At 42.4% G+C, this 7,086-nt stretch overlaps 1 long non-coding RNA gene across 1 annotated transcript; it reads right to left on the reverse strand.

Moving 5' to 3' along the window:
- Positions 1–5,656: 5,656 nt before the first annotated feature.
- On the reverse strand, positions 5,657–7,086 carry LOC132005553 (uncharacterized). Its single transcript, XR_009400833.1, has 3 exons — positions 6,964–7,086; positions 6,382–6,477; positions 5,657–5,736 (listed from the first exon to the last, which is right to left on the reverse strand). It is a non-coding gene; the product is annotated as an uncharacterized LOC132005553 (long non-coding RNA).

Below are 7,086 nucleotides of genomic sequence, written 5' to 3' on the forward strand. Positions count from 1 at the left end.
CTCCCTTCACATGAGAGTCTGTCCTGTCTCTCCTCAGCCCAATGTCTGGGGCATTCAGGAGGACCTGACAGTTGCCTGGTGGTGCTCATGACAGGATACACGAGTCTAGGATCATCCTGCTCCACAGCCGTTGCTTCCTGTGGTGAATCCTTATTGTTTTCATCCTCTAACAACTCATGTGGATTTTAGAAAGTTGGTACACAAACCAAAACATAAAAGTTAGTTTTGTTTCTACACAACAAAGAGCAATTCCCAAAACAGGATCATACATTAAGAGCAACAAACCACCCAACCCAAATTCACCACGGCCACCGTATTCATGGAAACAACTCCCTCCTTGACAACAAATGCAGTTGCAATCTGCTTTCGGCTGCAACGTTGGATTTTGTAGCTTGGATCCCACTGCATCCGTGGCCTTTATCAATTTCAAGTTTCCCCTGCATCTGTACTAGTACCCATGTCTTCAGGCTATAGGATCACTTGTTTCAACTTAAGCTTCCTCCTGAAAATTTACTTTGTGTAAAATGAGTACAGTTATTAAAGTTGGTTGCACTTTCTGGTCTTCCCAAAAGAATCCACTTACACAGAAAAGCCATCCTGACATGTGTGGCCATTATTACACACTCCGTAATGGTGAGACATGAGAGAGACTATAGGGAAATAGCCTTAGGAAGCTCTCATAGAAAATGACTGTTCTTCCATGTACCGCCTGGGCTGCTCAGTCTATGAGGACCACAGGCTCTTCTTCATCTACGAATTTACTTCTTCACACTGCTGGGCAGATGCTTGTCTTTCCCCTGCTCTCTCCCTTCTACCACTATGCACCTTTATCTCCACTGTGGTACAGATCAGTTTGCTTTCCTAGGACTTTATCGTACTACTAATACTTAGGATTAGCTTATTTTGCACAGTATGTTTACTTTCTTTGCCTGCACCCTCTTAACACACTACTTTAACCTATAAAGGCATATGCTTCTCGGTATCTATCTTGCTTTCTTTTAAATGTTCCATTAGTTCAGGTGTACAACATGGGGACTGGACCTCTCTATAGGTTCTATTCTGCTCACTACCAAGTAGCTACCATCTGGCACCATAAAATGCTGTCATTATACCACTAAACGAGTTCCCTATATTCTGTTATCCCCATGACTCATTATTCCACAACTGGAAGCATGTGCTTCCCATTCCCATTCCCTCATGCTGCCCATCATCCTTCTCCATTCCACACCAGTAACAGTCAGGTTACTCCTTATATTTATGGGTCTGTTTCTGCTTCTTTCATTGTGTCTTGTCATTTGTGACAACGTGGTTTGAACCACGAAGTATTATGCAATGTCAAGGAACTCAGACGAGGACAAATACCATATATATTCACTTAAGTGTACAGTCAAAACAACAACGTAAATGAACAAACAAGAAACATACTCATGAATATCTATTATGTTTTGAATAAAGTCCATGGATAATCCCAAGAATATGAAAAGCCCAAGATGACACACATTCTAAACTGTGACCAGGTGGCCTGTAACCATTTCCCAATCGTGGCAGACGACAAGAGGTTCCCAGGTCAAAGTCTAAGCATCTTATGACTCATGACTCAGCAAACATCATAAATGTCTTCATCACACTAATTCCACTGGCCAGCTGCGCACCCACAACTGATACTGGGAGACGCTGCACATGAGGTGGGTTTGAGTCACTTCTGTGAGACTCTGAGCATAGGAAACCCTAGTATCATCAAGGAACATCCAATGTATCTACCCAGTCCTTTGTCACAGAAAGAAACATCTGTTTTCCTGTACAATAAACTCATCTGTCCTCTACCCAAGAGCCAAATGCGTTCACTATATTCTCAAGCTTTTTTATACACAAACATGTGGAATGACAAGTATTACTAAAACATCAACCAAGGAAATGCTCGCGCAGATCATGACATCATCACATGACCTCAAGGAATAGTGACAAGACTATATAAGGCACATTTATGAATGTATGATTTGGGGCAGATATTCACCAACAGCAACCAATACATATTCCTTCATGATCTTTTGCTGCTCACCTGGCAGTAATATACAGTCACATGCAGGGGAGATCACAAAGTCAATGTACCTGGAAGGTTTGACTTTAAGATGCTTTCAACAATTAGCCATAGGGCCATTTGTGAAGGTCTGGAAAACCCCCAAGATGCACACTGTGCCACCAGGGACACATCGCTGGCCACTCTATCAACCTAACAAAGAAGTGTGCATCCAACATCATGGCAGAAATCTTTCACCCAAAAGCTGTCAGTGTGGGTCAGACTCCATTACAGGCAATGTCCAATGAGTTGCCTATGCTCCCCTGTCTGGCAATAAAAGCTGTAGAACTTCTCCTACCTCCAGTGAAGTAAAGAGAGACAATGGTACAACATCTATCAGGTTGCCATGATTGCAGGGACAGCCTGCAACACAAAGATTATGACAACTGCCCAGCTCCTGGAGGCATGTCTGCTATGGGAAAAGAGGAATAATCATTGATCTGAGCACAGAGGCCCATCAAAGATCGTTGACATCACAACTGACATTTGGTATGTGGTCCTGGGAGACTGCTAACACCACTAGAGTAGGAAGACAGAGTTAAAACAATGGAGAAGTCTGATACAAGATCATGGCCATGGGAATCTGTATCAAGACATGACTTGTGTAGGGATGCCTGGGTGGCTCAGTCAGTTAAGCTTCTGCCTAAAAACTGGGTCCTGATACAGGGTCTTGGGAAAGAGCCCTGCCTGGCACTTCCTGCTCAGTGGGGAAGTCTGCTTATCTCTCTGCCTCTGGCCTACCCTAACTTGTATTTATTCTCTCCCTCTCTCAAATAAAGAAACAAAATCTTGAAAATGATTTGTATAAGCAAATGAAAAGAAAGCATAATACAAATTTTCAGAATACATTTCACTTTATTAGCCAAGTGGGGGGAAAAAAAATGGAAAACCTCAATCATGAAAGAAACCACAGAATAACTTAATTTCTTTTTTTTTAAAGATTTTATTTATTTATTTGACAGGCAGAGATTACAAGTAGGCTGAGAGGCAGGCCGAGAGAGAGGAAGAAGCAGGCTCCCTGCTGAGCAGAGAGCCCGATGCCTGGCTCGATCCCAGGACCCTGGGATCATGACCTGAGTCAAAGGCAGAGGCTTTAACCCACTGAGCCAACCAGGCGCCCCAATACCTTAATTTCTAATACATTTCTGGCTAGAATTTTAAATATAATAATGTGTTCAGAGAAACCCAAGGGATCCTATCTCTGTGGTGCAGTTTAAAAAAATTTTCCTAAGATCAAGAGAAATTTAAAAAATATATTCACTAGTATTTGACACATTCCTCTGCACAGTGCATACAATGTCTGTCTCACAGTTACTGATGCTGTATCTGCTATTAATGTATTCAGTGTTCTAGAGTTTATGGGTTAGTGGTAATACTATTGTCTTCTCACACAAAGAAATCATGTAGATAAAGGAAGGTATAGGGAACCTCTCACTATTGATCAAGTCAGGGTTTGAATCTGGGTGCCCTACACAGGAATAGGAAGCACAGAGTACATATGCCATTCTAGAAGGTGACCCATGTTTGGATTGCTCCTTTTCTCTTTGACACTCAATGGTTCACCCAGCCATCTTCACACAGAACAGCTTCCATAAACGGACACTTCAAAGTGAACATTCCAGCCCACATCACACATAGGCAGCCTGAGTGGTTTCCTGGTTGAATACTCAGAAGTAGACACAAAGGTCAGGCATCCAAGGTACAACACAGGAAAGGCCCAACACACACCAGTCTACTTTCATGACTGGAGAACCAAGACTACACACCTGTGTATCTCACTACATTACACACTGGCTACTAACTTTCCTGAAGAACACAACTATGAATGTGTCCCAAGATATAGGTTCTCAAGGTCTAGTCCCTACCAAGCCACCTGAGATGGGGTAAGAAAGGGAAGGTCGGGGGCTGCCCCCAGAGCTACTGACATGGTAATGTAAGCCTGGGCGATCCAAGATTTACAAGTGCTCCCGGTGATTCTGATCCAGGACAATTTGCACAACTTCTGCAGGAACCAAGTCACAGGTCAATCCTGAGTTATCCCCACAGAAGTCACTCTCAGAAACCCTCTGTACTTGTGGTCATGTTACTGTCTGGACACACATAGACAACATGCACAACACACAACATACACAACACACATTTTCTTTATTCATTACTAAATCTGACTCCAACAGAGACAAGTGAGTGACTTGCAGATTCAATGATCTGGCTTCATTTCACCTGCCTGACACGGAAAACAGAGGGGGAATCAGGGCACCTGTGGAGGCAGTGTGGAGGCTACTCAGACAGGTGAGCTTCTGCTCAAACAAGAAAGAGATGACAGAGCTGAAGGCAAAGAGAGGGGCAGGGATCACTCATTCTAAAGTAGTAACTCCTCTTCCTGAAACTGGGAAATAAAGGAATGCAAACTTGACAAATGCCCTGGACGTGTGTGACAAAACCCATAATTGCCATTATTAGTCTTCTCCTGAAGGAAACAAGTCTATAATCCTGGGCCCTTAGATTGTTTTTGTGTTAGTTGTTTTTTTTTTTTTTTTTAAGATTTTATTTATTTATTTGACAGAGAGATCACAAGTAGGCAGACAGGCAGGCAGAGAGGCGGGGGGAAGCAGGCTCCCCACTGAGCAGAGAGCCCAATGCGGGGATTGATCACAGGACCCTGAGATCACGACCCAAGCCCAAGGCAGAGGCTTAACCCACTGAGCCACCCAGGCACCCCTGTTTTTGTTTTGTTTTTTTTTAATTCCCAAATACTACTCCAAGATCACAACACATTCAAAGAAAAAGAAAACTATGTTCCAATCAGAGGAACAAAATAAATCTCCAAAACTGGCCCTAAGTTAATAAAGGCCCATACATAGCAAAAACAAAACAAAACAAAACAAACAAACAAACAAAAACCCCAAACTGAACCAAACCAAAACCAGACCAAACCAAAAGCAAAATGACAACAACAACAAAAGTGAAAGCACTTCAAATTATGATGATAAAGCCAGATGAGACCCTAAAGTTCTCCGCTAAACATAAGTATTTAGACAGTTATACAAACCTGTAGTGTTGGAACTACCTGGGTCACATTTATTTCTGCCACAGAATTTTGTCTTTACAAAAGTATAAAAATCACTCATGTACATCATAAACTACACAAGCTTTGTTTTACCTCTAAGTTGTTTTAAGGAATCTCTAAGCTAACCACAATGAAAATACTCACAGAAGACACAAAAGTTAATGAGGAAAATACCAAGGCACATCATAGTGTAATATAATTAAAGATAAAATAAATCTTTCTTATTTCCTACCAAAACATGATACACAGGTATAAGGTGTTTCAAATGTACTTTTAATCCTAGAAACTCTTTTCTTTCATGACAAAAGAAAACAATTCACCCACAAATACATGATGAAATTAATTCTATGTTGATGACAACTCACCTAGACATAGTATAACATTCACTCACCACTCCCCAGGGAGAGAAATTAACAGTAGGAATCAGAGCATGTAGGAATGATACACAAACACAATCAAATACACATAGTTTTATTGGCAAAAAGCATAAAGTTTATCCTTTTTTGACTTACATAGTGAGACCTTCTTAAAGGTTCCAAGTTCGGAGTTCTAAATGTGCTAGTCCCCCAATAACATTCTTTATGTGAGGCGGCTAGGAAACAGAGACATTGCATTATTTCACCACTGAGGAATGAACACAGAGAGAGGAAATAGAACTGCACATTGTCTCATTTTAGGGAGGTGGCTTGTTATCTGATGCAGTTACTAAATGTCAGTTTTGTAAGAATAAGATTAAAGCCTCTGTAACATTAGAAAGCATAAGCCAGAAAACATTAGAAATCTGTCTCCAGTATTCTTGGAATTTCTGCACCAAAACCCAGTGTGTATACAACTACCCTGACCTACTTGTCTCATGATGAAAGCCAGAACTGACAAAGGCCAAAACATAGAGGTCCTCAGAAATGGGATGACTTCCCCAGGGCCCTCAAAGCAATGGAGAAGCTCTCAGACTGGGGCGGGGAGGGGGGAGGGCTTCCCCCTCCAAGGAGAGTCTCCTGGCCCTTCCTGTGGATGTGGCAGACCATCACTGGAGCTGAAGGAGAATCCCTATAGGATGCAAGAACTTGATAATGTGGGAGAGTAGATGTCCCTCTGGGAGCATGAGAGAAATAAAACCAGGCATGTCTCCAACTGATTTTCATTCAAGGACAGCTAGTGGCACCATAGCTTAAGGTCTATGTTCCTCCTTCAGACTTGGGCCTCCCTTCTGTCATCTGCCTCATTTATCCTCACCTACCTGGATGGAAGCCTTTGGTTTCCTTTCTCTTCATATCCCAGAGCTGCTTCTCTTGCTCCAAAAACGTGATCAGGCCTGGCTTTGACACATTGAGACCTGTTTACGAGCGAAAAGGAAAATGAGTATCGCCAGAGATTCTAACTTTCCATCAGGATTGTGTTAAGCACAGAAGAGAGGATACTGTACAATTCTAGAAAATGGTTTCCCAAAAGCTGTTGCCCAACAGTCCCTTTCGAACACACTGGAGGCATTTCCAATGTTCACATCCTGACCTCCACTTCCAAGCAGTAGACATAGTAAGAAGGGAAATTTCAGTTTAACATGTGAGCAGCACCATTCTCTGTCACTAAGTGTTTAGAATTGCAACTCATCTACAGAAGTGGGGGTATTACCTTGAGAAGCTAAAGATGAAAAGGACACATGATGATGGCTTTTCTCTACATGTACAAACCCCTCCTCACTCCCCTCTCTGTTTGGATCTGAATTCCAGTTATTCAAACAGGAATTGTCCAAGAGACAATCTTCACAGGAAGCAGAAAACCCAGAGTGTGGTTTGGGGAATCTAGAAGGAGTCTTTCTCACCCAAGAAGCAGAGGTGTCCATAGTTCTCCAACATCACATCCCTGTACAGTTGCCGCTGAGTGTGGGTCAGGCATCCCCACTCCTCCTGAGAGAGTTCTACGGCCACATCCCTGAAGGCCAGCT

This window comes from Mustela nigripes, chromosome 17 (assembly GCF_022355385.1).
Source record: "Mustela nigripes isolate SB6536 chromosome 17, MUSNIG.SB6536, whole genome shotgun sequence".
Classification (NCBI taxonomy): domain Eukaryota; kingdom Metazoa; phylum Chordata; class Mammalia; order Carnivora; family Mustelidae; genus Mustela; species Mustela nigripes.